Source organism: Odocoileus virginianus, chromosome 15 (genome assembly GCF_023699985.2).
Source record: "Odocoileus virginianus isolate 20LAN1187 ecotype Illinois chromosome 15, Ovbor_1.2, whole genome shotgun sequence".
NCBI lineage: Eukaryota > Metazoa > Chordata > Mammalia > Artiodactyla > Cervidae > Odocoileus > Odocoileus virginianus.
In genome coordinates this window covers 38,818,801-38,835,946 of record NC_069688.1, presented here as the reverse complement: position 1 = coordinate 38,835,946, position 17,146 = coordinate 38,818,801, and the positions used below count along the sequence as shown (strand labels likewise).

The 17,146-nt window shown below is 36.4% G+C and overlaps 1 pseudogene; it reads right to left on the bottom strand.

Annotated features, from left to right (window-relative positions):
• Positions 1 to 13,794: 13,794 nt before the first annotated feature.
• LOC110121978 (lathosterol oxidase pseudogene) lies at positions 13,795 to 15,968 on the bottom strand (annotated as a pseudogene).
• Between the last annotated feature and the right edge of the window lie 1,178 nt (positions 15,969 to 17,146).

Here is a 17,146-nt window from a genome sequence, read left to right as displayed (position 1 = left end):
CTCTTATTCTCTGCTCAAATGTGAATACAAGGGTAAGTACAGCAATCCTAGTCTAACAAGGGAATGATTCCCAACAAGTTCTGAATTCTTAGGAAGGAGGATTTGAGTAGCAGATAAGCCACGTGATCAGTGGAGGTGATAACTCAGAGCAAAGAGAATTAGAATGGTTAGTGGAGAAGGAAGGTGATAAGTACCAGTCACATATCTGATCTCACAGCAGTGATGAGTTGTATAGTGTCATTCCACTCTCTTCCCTTTTTTAAGCCTTTCCTCAGAAAAAGTGGCCCACTGGAATCTCGGAGAGGCCCCTGCCAATATGTAAAAGGCACAAGGGATAGACTTTGGTGCACGTGGAGGTGTGCTGCTCAGATCTTCAGTCAAGAAAGAAATTACCAGTGAGCTGGGCAAATCAGGGGATTAGTAAGCCTGTTAGAGGTGCTAAAGCTTGGATGCTTTTGCCAAGTGTGGGACTCCTCTAAGGGGCACTCTTGGTTCTGAAGCTCCTATTACGCTCGCTAAGACTCTGTCGTATCTGCATCATGATCTGAGCTTCTCCATGCCTATCCTGCTTTTCTCCCTTTTCCTTCCTGCTGCACAGGTGTCAGCTCTCCAGACTGTCCAAAGACTTGCCCTGCTGAATCCTGCTAGTCATCCTCCTTTTATCTTTCACAGTCATTACTCCTTGATAAACCTCTTACGCTCCTAATTCCATCCAAGTTTCTGCTCCGCACGGGACCCAATGGACACAGTAGATATGTTAACGTAATGATAGTCTTAAAAACAGTTAAATTTCATAAATTCCCCGGGACCTTTCAGAGACCAGTCTCACTTACAGTCCTCACTTAGGATCTGGAACTAATGTAGGTTGCTTTCACCATCTCCACTGCATCTCATCAGGAAGCAGACTTAATAGATTCTTAATTCTGATAAACCTTCTATCTCTGTAGTCTTGAACTGACAAGACTAAAACTCTCTTCTTTAGTCAAATGCTATTTTTTTTTTTAAAAAGTAGCTTTTATTCCTGACAGAACACGCAATCTATTCAGACATGTTATTCAGTAAGATTTTGAAATGTAATTCTTCAACACCATTCATAACTAGTATTAATAACCACAGAACAATGTAGGTGAAAAGTGGGAGTAGGTGTTTTGAAGATACATGAATATAATTTATAGGAAAAGTGCTTTAAAAATGCTGAATGCAATTTTCTTATTCAGGGTATGAAAGTGGGTGATTTTTCTTTCTAGTCTCTTTGTACTGCTTTATTTTATTAATTTAGAAAAGACTCACCGTTTTTGTTGAACTAAGAAAAAGACTTCCTTAAACTTCTTTAAGATCAGTTGATATATGATCCCAAAAGTCATAGTTAGCCATTAAATACACAACCTTAAAACTATAAAATGCATTAATATATTAAAATTATAAACACAGTAGAAAGTGGCTATAGAGTGAAAATGTGCTGTAGTTTAAATACAGTAGAGTGATGAAAGTTCATATGAACAAAATTGGAATATAATTATAATAATAAGGTATAGGTTAAAAAATGATGTCAGATAAAAATGTTAAAATACCTACTTACATAATGAGTTTCCTAATATAAAATATTGGATCTTTGTCATAGATTTTAGAAATAGGAATATAATGTATATTTAAAATATACCTTCTATTTAGGGAAGAGATTGTTACTCATACTGAATGTAGTGTAGACACTAAACAGTATATGCTGCTTCCTGAGTCATAGTGGGATTGAATTAATTACTGTATATTAAGTACTATTTGCTTTGCCCACAAACAGATTTGAATTGAGGGTTCTGGAGGAGAACACCATAATTATAGAAAAAGGAAAAAGAGAAAATAAGTTTTTTTAAAAAAATCAAGTTCTCTGAGTAAAAGGAAAAGGCCAGAGATACATGTTAATGTGAATATAGAAAAATCTATTTAATTCAACATTCCATTATAATATCAGCAAAAATACTCTGCTGAATCTGTTCTAGAAATACTCATTAAAAAGGAAAATCAAGAATAACTGACTGAAAGAAACACAAACAGACCCCTTTGCCCTGATGTATCTGCCTTCAGTCTAATTATTTCCTTAGTGACGACTTCCTTGCTTAACATCAATGTTTATTTTCTTTTTTCTTCCCTACATTTCAAACACATTTTCTCTTACCTCATTAAGTAGCATGCAATCTTATTTTTTCTCATACTTTCAGATAGTCTCTTTCTCTGTCAATGTCCTTGTCAATAGATACTGTTTGGGTTGCTAAACTGGCTATTATATAGGTGCTTCTCACAAATTATGTGGCAATAAGAATTAGACCAATTTGTGAGCACACAAAGTTCTTATTTAAAATGGAAGTGGTATAACAATTGCTTTATTAAATTGTAAACTAGATATTTAAGTTAGTATGGATGATTTTTAAATTTTTATAAATTTCCACCTTTTTTACTCTTTTGACTAAAAAATATGTATGTCATGAGAGCGGTGAGTTCAGTTTTTTTATTTGTGGCTGAGGACTGTCAGCCAGGAGGCAGCCTTTCCATTGTGAGGAAGAGCTCTGAAGATGTGGGACAGGGCTCACGCAACTTTGGTAAAGGAGGTGCATGCCGTCAAACACATATTTCATGCTAATCATGAGGAGCAGATATCTTTATAATGTTAATGATTTTAGGGCTTTTCTTGGTGTGAGAAGAGCTAAGATATTGGGTTCATGAACATTTCCCTTGAAATACCTAACAATCTGATGGCCAGTTTTTCCCAGAGCATATAGGGCCCCATTCCTGATCACTACTTGAATTCTTCTCAGGTTGTGTTGGAGGTCAACTACAGTGGCTAATGATCTAATTAACCCTTATAGAACTGGATGGTGAGCAACATTTTAATTTGGTATAAGTGATATATTGAAAGTGTAACATTCATATAGAGCATTCCTAGAGTGAATTTTACAGTACAGTATGATTCATGAATTTTAGAAAGTACATTTACACTTATAAACACAGACAAAAACAACATACTACTTGATGCTGAAAAGGAAGAAATCAGGACTCAATATCTCTCATTGTATAGAAAAGGAAAATAAGGTTTAAAGTAGTTAAATAAAATCACATAGACATAATCCTGTAAAACAACAACAAAGGAACTTGGCCTTAAAATGCCATTGCTATTAGACCCCAAGTGGCAAAAACATACTTATTAAGACATGATTGCTTTAGATGTATATGAATTAAATTTATTTTCTCAGCTTATAGTGTCATTTTAGAAGATATAGTTCAAAAATAAGCAGGAATGGGATCCCCTAGGGATCTTCTAGACAGGATGGTGGAATAGAAGGACCTGAGCACACTTCTTCCCATAAAAACACCAAATTCACAACTCACTGCTAAACAACCATCGACAAAAAAAGGACTGCAACCTACCATAACAGATCTTCTACTTACAAAGACAAAGAAGAAGCCACAATGAACTGGTAGGAGGGGTGCACTCGTGATACAATTAAATCCCATACATGTCAAGGAAGTGACCCACAAGCTGGAAAATAATTATATTGTGAGAGCTCTGAGCCCCATATCAGGCTCCCTTGTCTGGGTGTCTCACATTAGGAGGAGGAGCCCTCAAAGTATTTGGCTTTGTAATATAACTGTCCTTGATAATAGGAACCCCAAAGGGCTGGGGGAAACAGAAAAGTCACTCTTGGAGCTTGCACACAAGATATCCTGTGCACTGGGACCCAGGGGCTAAAGAAGTAACTTCACAGTAGCCTGGGCCAGACCTACAGGCTCGGTCTTGAGGGATCTCCTAGAGAAGCAGAGGCATGGGGAGTACTCATTAATACTTTGATCTATCCCGGACGGTGCCATTTTGATGCCAAGAGCCTTCTCAATAGCTGAAGACTCCAGGAGCAGGAAAACGCTACCACTCACCAGCAGACAGGCTGCTTAAAATCTCTCCGAGTCCACAGCGACCTGTAGACACCCTTTGACACAGTCCTGCTTAACCAAGAAAGCAAAATGGAGCTGGAGGAATCAGACTCCCTGACTTCAGACTATGCTACAAAGCTGCAGTCTTCGGCTTCGCAGGTGGCTCAGTGGTAAAGAATCCACTTGCCAAGCAGGAGACCTGGGTTCTATCCCTGGAGAAGGAAACGGCAGCCCACTCCAGTATTCTTGCCTGGGAAATCCACGGACAGAGGATCCTGGCAGGTATAGTCCAGGGGGCTCTGAAGAGCCAGACACGACCAAGCGACAGCACACAGGCGCCAGCACACACACACATAGAGCTCAGGGGGACAGGATAGAAAAACCAGAGATAAACCCAGGCAGCTATTGGTCAGTTAACCTATGAAAATTAGGCAATGGTACACAACTGAGAAAAGGCAGTATCTTCAGTAAGCGGGGCTGGAAAAACCAGACAGCCACATGTAAAATAATTACATTTTCTAACATCATCCACAAAATAACATTCAAAAAGGATTACAGACCTAAATGAAAGACTAAATACTATAAAACTCTCAGAGGAAAACATAAGCAGAATGCTCTTTGACAAAACTGCAGCAGTTATCTTTTTTGTTTCACTTCTTCGAGTACTAAAAATAAAAACAAAAGTAAACAAATGTGACCTAATTAAACTTAAAAGCTTTTGCACAACAAAGGATACCATAAACAAAACAAAAAGGCAACCCATAGAATGGGAGAAAATATTTGCAAATGATGCAACAAACAAGGGATTAATCTCTAAAATATACAAACAGCTCATGCAGCTCAATAGCAAACAAAAAACAAAACCCAACCCAATAAAAAAACTGAGTGGAAGATTTAGACAGACATTTTTCAAAAGAACACACAGATGGCCAAAAAGCACATGAAAAGATGTTCAACATCACTAATTATTAGAGAAATGTAAATCAAAACTATAATGAGATACCACCTCACACCATTCAGGATGGCCATCATGGAAAAATCTAAAAACAATAAATGCTGGAGAGAGTATGGAGAAACCATACACTGTTGGGAAGACTATAAATTGGTTCAGCCACTATGGAGAGCAGAATGGAACTTTCTTAAGAAACTGAAAGTGGAACTGTCATATAATCCAGCAATCCCACTCCTGGGCATATGTCTAGAGAAAACAATTCTTCAAAAAGATACATGCCCTGCTATGTTCATAGCAGTGCTTTTTACAATTTCCAGGACATGGAAACAACCTAAATGTTACCAACAGGTAGATGTATAAAGAAGTGGTACATACTCGCAATGGAATATTACCCAGCCATGGAAAAGAGTGAAATAATGCCACCTGTAGCAAGAAGGATAGATCTAGAGACTGTCATACTGAAAAATAAGTCAGGCAAAGACAAATATCATGTGATACTGTTAATATATGGAATCTACAGAAGCTATAAATGAACTTATTTACATAACAGAAGCAGAAAACAAATGTATGGTGGGGAGTGATGCAGGGAAGGGGTAAATTAGGAGGTTGGGATTAACATATAGATGGCACTCTATATAAAATAATCAACAAGGACCTACTGTGTAGCACAATACTCTTTAATAACCTATATGGGGAAAGAGTCTGAAAAATAACAGATATATGCATAAATTACTTTGCTCTACACCTGAAACTAACACAACATTGTAAATCAAATATACTCCGATATAAGATAAAAAAATAAGATAATAAAGAAATAAATCAAGAAAAATAAGCAGGAATGATTTGGAATAAAGTTAACTTGGGGCCATAACTGTTCATTGAGATGTAAAATGTATTATTGGTTAATATAACTGCAGTATTCTTTAAATATAGCAATTGGCTGTATTGGTTGGCTGCACTAGATTTATTTATTTGCCAAAGAAATGTATAAATAAATGCACAGTTATATTAAGATAGTTTCATGAAAATTAAGTAAGCGTATAATCCATTTCCCAATACCTTGGAGCCAAATGAACCAAAACCATTCCAAATATATGGGATAAATAAAGACTTTAAAGAGCATAATACCAGTTCTGTTCAAGCTTTACTACCAAATGAATTAATTAGTTTTGAATCAGTAGACAAATAAGCAAATTAAATATATCAATAAATAAAACAATTATAAAAACTGATTTGTAAAGATTTGGGGGTGACAGATGACATTTAACAGATTTTAGATCTACAATAAGGTATAAAAACAGTACCAGTGCTAGTAACAATAAAAACAATGATTAACATAGTCTGATATTACTGAAGGAACAATGTACTTTTCATTAAAGAAGCAGGTCAGTGTTCTAAAGAACTAAAATTGGTCAATATTAATGTAATTTTACTCACATATTTGATTAAATATCATGCCTAAATAAAAATGATATTGATTATCAAACTGATAAATATGTTTATTGAAGACTCATTGTGTTCATTCAGTACTTAATCAACACTTAGAAATTGCTAACCTTAACAGATACATTATATAAATGAAACAACAAAATCTTGGAGATATGAAGTAAGGTAACACAATTAGTAGGCGCTGGAGCCGAAGTACAACCCATAGAGCTTGACTTTGGCACAACATGAAATTCTCAAGCTCTACTGAATAAAATTTTCAGGTATATATAAATGTGACTTGAGTTTTTGTTTTGTGCTATTTAGATTCAACTCTTTAAGTAGTAATGGGACATATGCTCTTTGAACATCTCCTTAAAAATCTTTTAACATAAACCTTTAACAGATTTTATTGTTAACATCTTTGACAGATGTTATTTATATATTTTTAATGACAACAGAAGTGTATTTTCATAGAAATTCTATGAATATATAAATATCATTAAAATCTATGAAAGGTTTATATTAATAAAGGATATTCTCATAGAAATTCATATGAGAAATAGGTTCGATAAAACAGATCCCCTTCATAGATCACAGCCTTCTCATGGCAAAGGAGCTTGCATAACTCAATGAAGCTCTGAGCCATGCCTTGCAAGGCCACCCAAGACATATAGGTTATAATAGAGAGTTCTGAGAAAATGTAGTCCACTGGAGGAGGGAATGGCAAGCTATCACTATTTTTTCTGTGAGGACCCCATGAACAGCATAAAAAGACAAACAGATATGACACTGAGAGAGGAGTCCCCAGGTCTGGAGGTGTCTAACATGGTACTGGGGAAGAGCAGAGGGCAATTACTAATATCTCCAGAAAGAACAAAACTCCTGGGCCAAAGCGGAAATAATGCTCAGTTGTGGATGTGTCTGGTGGTGAAGATAATGTCTGATTCTGTAAAGAACAATATTACATAGGAACCTGGAATGTTAGGTCCATGCATCAAGGTAAATTGGATTTGGTCAAGGAGGAGATGGCTAGAGTGAACATCGACATCTTAGGTATCAGTGAACTAAAATGGGTGGGAATGGGCGAATTTAATTCAGATGATCATGATATCTACTACTATAGGCAAGAATACCTTAGAAGAAATGGAGTAGCCCTTGTAGTCAACAAATAAGCCTGAAATGCACTATTTGGGTCTAAACTCAAAAATTACAGAATTATCTCAGTTCATTTCCAAGGCAAACCATTCAATATCACAGTAATCTAACCCTATGCCCCAACCACTGATGCTGAAGAAGCTGAAGTTGACCATTTTTTTAAAGACCTCAAAGACTCCTAGAACTAACACCAAAAAAAAAAAAAAAAAAAAGTCCTATTCATCACAGGGGAGTGGAATGCAAAAGTAGGAAGTGAAGAGTTACATGGAGTAACAGGCAAGTTTGGCCTTGGAGTACAAAATGAAGCAGGGCAAAGGCTAATAGAGTTTTGCCAAGAGAATACACTGATCACAGCAAATACCCTCTTCCAACAACACAAGATGTATACATGGACATCACCAGATGGTAAATATCAAAATCAGATTGATTATTTTCTTTGCAGCCAAGGAAGGAGAAACTCTCTGCAGTTAGCAAAAACAAGGCCTAGAGCTGACTGTGGCTCAGATTGAGAGAGTCAATTCCTAGGCAAGTTGACAAGAAGTCTGGGGGTCTCCAAGGAGGAGACAGGGGTCTGGGGCTCTCAAAGTGGAGATAGGGGTCTAGAATTCTCAAGGAGGAGGAAAGGACAAAGTTTCTTGTCTACATTCTTTAGTCTTAGTCAATTACACATCTCAGTTTAAACTCTGTACTAGGGATTATACAACAACAATGTATCCTGCTTGAGGACACTTTCTCCTTCCTGAAAACCTTCTGACTAATCCTGATATTTTAGAATGTATTATTATGGGAGTGGGTCTGGTAGGATCTTCCTATTGTTAAATTCTAATCTTGTTATCCTAAAATGTAAATTGTGGGAGTGGGTCAGGTAAAATTTTCACAAACTTGAGACATTCTTTTGATTCATTGTAATAACTAATTAAAAGGTATATAACTCCATTGCTAACACTAGCAAAGGGTACTCTTTCTGCCCCCTTCTGGTGTCTATGTCAGAAGCTTTCTCTATCCCCTTTATACTTTAATAAAACTCTATTACACAAAAGCTCTGAGTGATTGAGCCTCCTCTCTGGCCCCGGATTGAATTCTCCTCCAGAGGCCAAGAATCCTGGTGTCTTTCATGGTTCAGCAACAACCTTTCAAGATCATGAACCCCTTATTGCAAAATTCAGACTTCAACTGAAGAGACTAGGGAAAACCACTATGCCATTTAGTTATGACCTAAATCAAATCAGAGTGCCTGAAGAACTATGGATGGAGGTTCATAACATTGTGCAGGAGGCAGTGACCAAAATCATCCTGAAGAAAAAGAAACACAAGAAGGCAAATTGACTGTCTGAAGAGGCTTTGAAAAATACCTGAAGAAAGAACAGAAGTGTAAAGCAAGGAAGAAAGGGAAAGATATACCCACCTGAATGTAGCGATCCAGAGAAGAGCAAGGAGAGATAAGAAGGCCTTCTTCAATAAACAATGCAAAGAAATAGAGGAAAGCAACAGAATGGGAAAGACTAGCAATCTCTTCAAGAAAATTGGAGATATCAAAGGAGCATTTCATGCCAGGATGGGCACAAAAAAGGACAGAAATGGTAAGGTCCTAAGAAAGGTAGAAGAAATTAAGAAGAGTGGCAAGAATACACAGAAAAACTATAAAAAAAGGTCTTAATGACCTGGATAATCACAATGGTATTATAACTCACTTAGAGCCAGACATCCTAAGTGTGAAGTCCAGTGGGCCTTAAGAAGCATTACTAAACTAGTAATGCTAGCAAAGCTAGTGGAGGTATTGGAATACCAGGTGAGCTATTTCAGATCTTAAAAGATGATGCTATTAAAGTGCTGCATTCAAATGAATTCTTTTTAATGGCTGAGTAATATTCCATGGTGTATATGTACCACAGCTTCCTCATCCATTCGTCTGCTGATGGGCATCTAGGTTGCTTCCATGTCCTGGCTATTATAAACAGTGCTCTAATGAGATGGATGAAACTGGAGCCCATTATACAGAGCGAAGTAAGCCAGAAAGATAAAGACCATTACAGTATACTAACACATATATATGAAATTTAGAAAGATGGTAACGATAACCCTATATGCAAAACAGAAAAAGAGACTCAGATGTATAGAACAGACTTGTGGACTCTGGGAGAAGGCGAGGGTGGGATGTTTCAAGAGAATAGCATCGAAACATGTATATTATCTAGGGTGAAACAGATCACCAGCCCAGGTTGGGTGCATGAGACAAGTGCTCAGGGCCTGGTGCACTGGGAAGACCCAGAGGGATCGGGTGGAGAGGGAGGTGGGAGGGGGGGACCGGGATGGGGAATACATGTAAATCCATGGCTAATTCATTTCAATGTATGACAAAAACACTGCAATGATGTAAAGTAATTAGCCTCCAACTAATAAAAATAAATGGAAAAAATAAAAAAAAATAAAAAATAAAATAAAGTGCTGCATTCAATATGTCAGCAAATTTGCAAAATTTAGCAGTGGTCTCAGGACCAGAAAAGGTCAGTTTTCATTCCAATTCTAAGGAAGGACAGTGCCAAAGAATGTTCAAACTATTTCACAATTGCACTCATTCCCCATGCTAGCAAAGTGAAAGTAGCTCAGTCATATTTGGCTGTTTGCGATCCCATGACTATACAGTTCATGGAATTCTTCAGGCCAGAATACTGGAGTATGTAGCTGTTCCTTTCTCCAAGGGATCTTCCAAACCCAAGGATTGAACCCAGGTCTCCTACATTGCAGGTGGGTTCTTTACTAGCTGAGCCACCAGGGAAGCCCATGCTAGAGAAGTTATGCATAAAATCCTGCAAGCTAGGCCTTAGCAATATGTATACCAAGAACTTCCAGATGTACAAACCGTGTTTAGATAAGGCAAAGGAACCAGAAACCAAACTGCCAACATCTGTTGCATCACAGAAAATTCAAGAGAATTCCAGAAGTACATCTGTTTCTTCTTCATTGACTACACTAAAGACTTTGACTTTGTGGATCACAGAAAACTGGAAAATTCTTAAAGAGATGGGAATACCAGACCACCTTACCTGCCTCCTGATACACCTGTGTGTGGGTCAAGAATCAACAGTTAGAACTGGACATGGAACAATGGACTGATTCAAACTTGGGAAAGGAGTATTACAAGGCTGCATAATGTCACCCTGTTTATTTAACTTATATGCAGAGAAAATCATGAGAAATGCTGGGCTGCATGAGTCACAAGCGGGAATCACTTGAATAATCAAGTGATTGTTCAGTTGTTCACTCATATCTGACTCTGTGCAACCCCATGGACTGTAGCACAACATGCTTCCCTGTCCTTCACCATCCCCTGCAGTTTGCTCAAAATCATGTCCACTGAGTTGGTGATGCCATCCAATCATTTCATCCTCTGTCATTTTCTTTTCCTCCTGCCTTCATTCTTCCCCAACATCATGGTCATTTCCAATCACTCTACTCTTTGCATCAGGGGGCCAAAGTATTGGAGCTTCAGCTTCAGCATCAGCTCTTCCAATGAATATTCAGGGTTGATTTCCTTTAGGATTGACTGGTTTGATTTCCTTGTTGTCCAAGGGAATCAAGATTGCTGGGAAAGATATCAACAGTCTTAGATATGCAGATGATACCACTCTAATGGCAGAAAGTGAAGAAGAACTAAAGAGCCTCTTAATGAAGGTGAAAGAAGAGAGGGAAAAAGCTGGCTTAAAACTTAGCCTTCCTAAAACTAAGATCATGACATCCATTCCCATCACTTCATTGCAAGTTGAAGGAAAAAAAGTAGAAGCAGTGACATATTTTCTTTTCTTCGTCTCCAAAATCACTGCAGATGGTGACAGCAGCCATGAAATTAGATGATGCTTGTTTTCTTGGAAGGAAAGCTATGACAAACCTAGAGAGTTTATTAAAATACAAAGAAATTACTTTGCTGACAAAGGTTCATATAGTCAATTCTATGTTTTTTTCAATAGTCATGTATGGATGTGAGAGTTGGACTATAAACAAGACTGAACACGGAAGAATTGATGCTTTGAGTTGGGGTGCAAAGACTCTCGAGAGTCTCTTGGACAGCCAGGAGATCAAACCAGTCAATCCTACAGGAAATTAATCTTGAATATTCATGGGAAGTAGTGATGCTGAAGCTGAAATTCCAATTCTTTGGCCACCTGATGTGACGAGCCGACATACTGGAAAAGACCCTGATGCCGGGAAATATTGAAGGTAAAGAAGAGAACAGCAGAGAACGAGGTGACTAGATAACATCACCAACTCAATAGACATTAAACTGAGCAAACTCCAGTAGATAGTGGAGGACAGGGCATGCTGCAGTCCATGGGGTTGCCAAGAGTCGGGCGTGACTTAACAACTGAACAATATCAGATAAACTTTCCACAATGCAACTGTATATATATATTTCTTTAATCATTGGTGCAAGTCTAACCACATTTCATCTGTCTTGGTTTTGTGTAGTATTTGTTTTGAATCGAAAAGTAGAAGGGCATATCCTATCACAGTTTGAATTATGCTACATCACAGAGGTGCTTTTTAACTTTTTAATATTTACTGCATATGTGAGTCTTTATCAGGTATTTTTAGGGTACTTCTGATAAAATTATCAACAGGAAATTATACCTTCAGTATGACAAATTATTGTTGCTGTTTTTTAGTTGCTAAGTCATGCCCAACTCTTGTGACCCCATGGATTGTAGCCGCCAGGCTCCTCTGTCCATAGGATTTCCCAGGCAAGAATACTGCAATGTGTTGCCATTTCCTTCTCAAGTTTTAAAAATAATATTATAAATTCACTTGTATGACATTTTGGCATCTTTAATATTTATTGGAATAAACATGGAAGTAACTAAAAGAACAAATTTAAAAAGAAAACTAAGTATTTTAGTACATTGATATATTTTAAGCTAAATTCAACCCTGTAAGGCAAGTTTTAGTTAGCATGATAGTCAGATAAATAAACTTGATGTTTAAGAAGTAATACATTTCCCAAAACTGTATAGACAGTATAATAGCAAAAGATAGTTTTAAACAGATGAATCTTTGATTGCAAACTGTTAAGTTTTCTACTAAGAAACATGGTACTATAACAATAAAACTCCAAACCCTGCAAATCAACTGGGCAAACCAGCCTTTACAGTTTTATTTATCTACAGAACAAACAACTATTCTTTGTTTTATAAACCCAACTATTTTTTGTATTACATATTATTGTATTTCATTGATTCTTCCCTTTGATGGTGTCATTATAAAAGAAATTGTGTTTAGATTTTTACAGCTAAATCTCTCCAAATAATTTTTATATATATGCACTTATCACTGAAGGCAAAATTATTTCTGTAATAAACATGTGCCCTTTCTTTTGGCCCTTTTCCGTACATTGTATGCATGAATTGTGTATATAGCACAAGGATCCAATATGTATTTTTTGCAGTGTGATCATGTCTTAATTTTTCTTTTCTATTTTGCATTCTGACTCCTTTTCTTCTCAAAAAGCAATACTGTGATGGAATGGTTTAAAATATTCACAAAGTTGTCATTATTTGAATCAGATGTAATAATGTGTTGTTAGCTATATCAGGATTTTTTTGTTTTTCAAAATGAAAGAGATTTGCTGTTTTGCCTGATTGTAAAACTAATACACATTCCTTGAAAAAATTATATAAGAAAAGTGAAAATGAATAAAATTTAACAGCTAACAGCAAAACTGTTCAATTATAACAGCTAGGAAAAACCACTTTTAGATATCCTTTAGGACGTCTACATTTGCCTTCTCTCTCTAATGTGTTTATTTCACTAAACCAAAGAACAAATTTTAAACCTCTCCATTAACTCCTCTAAAGGAATTCCTTTAGCCATTTTTTTTAAGTAAGTCAAATTAAGACAAAATCTTTCATTTTTCTTCATCTTAGAATGCCTATTTTTCCTTTTCATTTTTTTTAACAGTTATAATCAACTTTTATTGTTTACATAAATAGATCAGACAATACCTTTGCCAACCATGTTTTCCCAACATACTTATATTACAACACATGACATTTCTTAAGTGAAAGTTATCTGTTAAATCTTTTTGCAGAGTGGGAAAAAGTAAACAAACAGGAGGGTATTGAAATAATATCGCTAAACTAATCTTCAGTGATAGGCCTAAAACATTTGGCAATTATTACCTTTTATAGAAATCACAGGATTATAACTTTGAAACTTATCAAAAGTGCAGTGCTTCAATTTAATTAAGAAAACCAGTAGAGTTAAATATATTACCTGGGAATCAAATTTCCCTTTCTACATATATTCAGAATCACATCATTTTACACCTATTAAATAACAACTGAAAATAATAACCATCAAAATCTTTAATCCCAGATCTGGATTAAATCATGGCAGTACTAATGTTTTCTAGTTCATTGACAATGTCACCAGAGAGTAAATTTTCTATGTGTGGAAAGACAATAATCTTGTAACATCAGCTATTAATCAGGTTACTGAGCTGATAATACATTATGATTTTTTTTCAAATCTATGTGTCTACTTGAACAAAGCACAAGTTATCATACCAACACAGTAAGTCCCCTACACACGAACCTTCACGTTTCTAACCTTCAAAGAGGAGGACATGCGCTCGCATGTCCAATCACTAAGTTCACATACCTAGTGGACATTGTCACATACGTGCATCCTGTACAAGGGGTTGTGCTTTTGTGTACTTCATTGTACAGTGCTGTGCAGTATTTTTATTTCAAGCCCAGGATGTCTGAAGCAAGCATAAAATCAGTGGTGATGTGGCTGGTATCCCCTATTGCTGATGATCTGAAGCTCCTCCACCTCCCACCTCCTTGAGTTAGTAAGTCTCCTCACCTGTTCACTCGATGACAGCCCAGGTGCCATCTGCTATACTATATTACTGTACTTTTCAAGGTACTGTACTCTAAGAGTAAAGATGTTTATTTTTTGTGTTGGTTTTTTATGTATTATTGGTGTGAAAAGTCTTATAAATCTATTACGGAACAGTACTATATAGCCAATTGTGTTAGTTGGGTAGATGAGCTAACTTTGTTGGACTTATAAACAAATCTGACTTATGAATGTGGCTCTCGGAATGGAAGTTGTTTTTATGTAGGGAACTTACTGTACCAAATACTTAATCATTTCTGATACGAGAAACCATCTTCATATTAGTACTTCTTTGTTATGCCATTTAGTCTTGATATCATTAAGCACAATGAGTTTTACTTTAATGACTATGCACAAATTAAGGCAAAAGGACACAGCCCAGTCCCCTCAATAATTTATCCTCTATCTTTTAAAAAACTGCTGTTGAGGCTATACAAATTACAGATCTGCTGGCTAGAAAGACACAACTTGTTTCTTAGACCAACATCCAGTATTTGGAGCACGAGGTTAAAATCGTGGTACACATGGCATGTTCCCTTGATCTACCATTATGAGCATTCCTCAGCTATACCCACAATACTGATTTTTTCAAATGATACTGTTCAATTGCTATGCCCCCTCATGGTAACATATGTAGATTATTTTTCCTTGATTAAAAATTTTTAATAAGTCTTTGTACACTCTCCATTGAATAATTTTTCATTTTTATAACCATTTCCTCCATGGCTATTGTGCTTTTCTTCTGCCATTTTCTTCACATAATTAAGAGGTCCATTCCCCTTAAAGGAGGAGGGATTTCTGAAAGAGCCTCCAATTCTATCCCACAAGGTGAAATACTGCCCATAATTATAGTCAAAGAGCATATGGTGGTCTGTGTGATGAGCTGAGCCATTAATAAAAGGCTTTAAGAGCTGGGGAACATGAAAATCACCATCGTGAATGGAAATTGTCCAGATATTGACCAAGATGTACAAGCCTAAATAAACTACCTTGTGTAACGGGAAGATAAAAGGGTATATGTGGTAAGGCAGACTCTGAAGGAAGCCGTCCAGAGGGTGAAAAGCGTGACTCACAAATGGACTTGGAATCTTCCAGATATGATGAGGTTTGTGTAAGCGCTTATATACAAGTCTATGATGAAGGCCTCTGTGAATCCAGAAGATCAGCATGTCAGTGAAGAGAAAGGACAAGACACTAGCAACGAGTTGAAACCAGCCGTATGGAAACTCTCCTACGCCGTCATAGAGTTTGCTGTAACCTCTCACCTCTAGCAGGAACAGTGAAACCGTGGGGATGCTCATCCATGGCATCGACTGGACACAATGCGTAATCTCTAGAGAGACTTGATTCTTTAAAAATTGTGGGTGTTTCATTAATAAATGGTCATAGACAAAATAATAACTCGGTGTTGCAAAGAAGAAATACAGTATATAAGCACCGAGATTTGTTACAATCAGGAGAGTGATAGCTTGGAAGATGGTGTCCTCTGGCCATGTGGCTGGATATACGTACGGTGTAAAAAAATAATAATCTGCAATACTGAGTACAAGATCCATCTTAGCCCCTAGAAAGAATAGGCTGCCTGCTGCCCAGCTGCCGACTTGGTTCCTCCGGGGCCCCTGCAGTTTCAACTAGTCTCCTTTTCATTTCTGAAGGATGTTTTCACTGGGTATAGGATTCTGGTATGACAGATCTTTTCTTTACCACTTGAAAAATGTCTGTCACTTTTGTTGTGGCCTCCATGGTTTCTGATGAGAAATCAGCTGTCATTAAACTTGTTTTTATTCACAGGGTAAATTTCTCTCACTAGTTTTTAAGATTTTTTTTCTTTTTCTTAATTTTCAAAAGTTTGAGTATGATGTGTCTTGATGTGGATTTCTTTGTGTATCCTGTTTGAGTTTGCTTTGATTTTTGAATGTCTAGATTTCTATAAGATGACAGGTACGGGAACTCCTAGCTATTTTTTTAAAGTAACTTTTCAGCTCTGTCATTTGTGTCCTTTCCTGGGAGGCCAATGACATGATGTTAGAATTTTTAAATAGTCTTGCAGACCTCTTAGACTCTGTTAACTTTTTTTTTTTTTGGAGGTGGGGAGTGGTTCTATGTTCTTGCTATTGTTCAGGCTAGCTTATTTCTAATGTTTTGTCTTACAGTTCACTGATTCTTTCCTCTGCTGCTTTATTCTGCTTTTCAGCTCATTCACTGAAGTTTTTGTTTAGGTACTGTGTTACTTATTTCTAACAATTTCATTTGGTTCTTCTTTATACCAACAATACTTGTCAAGACTTTCTATTTCTTTTCAGAGACTACTTTAAATTTGTTTCAAGTATGCTTGTAATTGCTTGCTGAAATATTTTTTATTATGACTACTTTAACTCTGTCAGAGCACTTTAGCACCTGTCAATTTAGTATTGATATAACCTTAATATTAAAATTAAAAGCAACAAAAATAACCATAACCCAAAATATAGAACAAATTCACATGTTAAAAGAAATAAGCTCTGACTTTTAGAAAACAAGGTATATGTGTGGGGAGGACAACCGTGTAGTGTTTTTCTATGCTAATTAAGTTCTTACCAAATTGAAGTTGTTGGTTATAACAACAAAGATTTACACAAGCTTCATGATCAATACAAAGAAGACGCCTCTAGTAGATACATGAAAGGTAATGAAATGAAACCAAATTTCAACCAAAAACCCATCAAATAACAAAAATGGAAAAGAACAGAAAACTATAAAACAGAAAAAAAAAGAAAATTGCAATTGTAAGTTCTTAGCAATAATTATCTTAAATGTGAA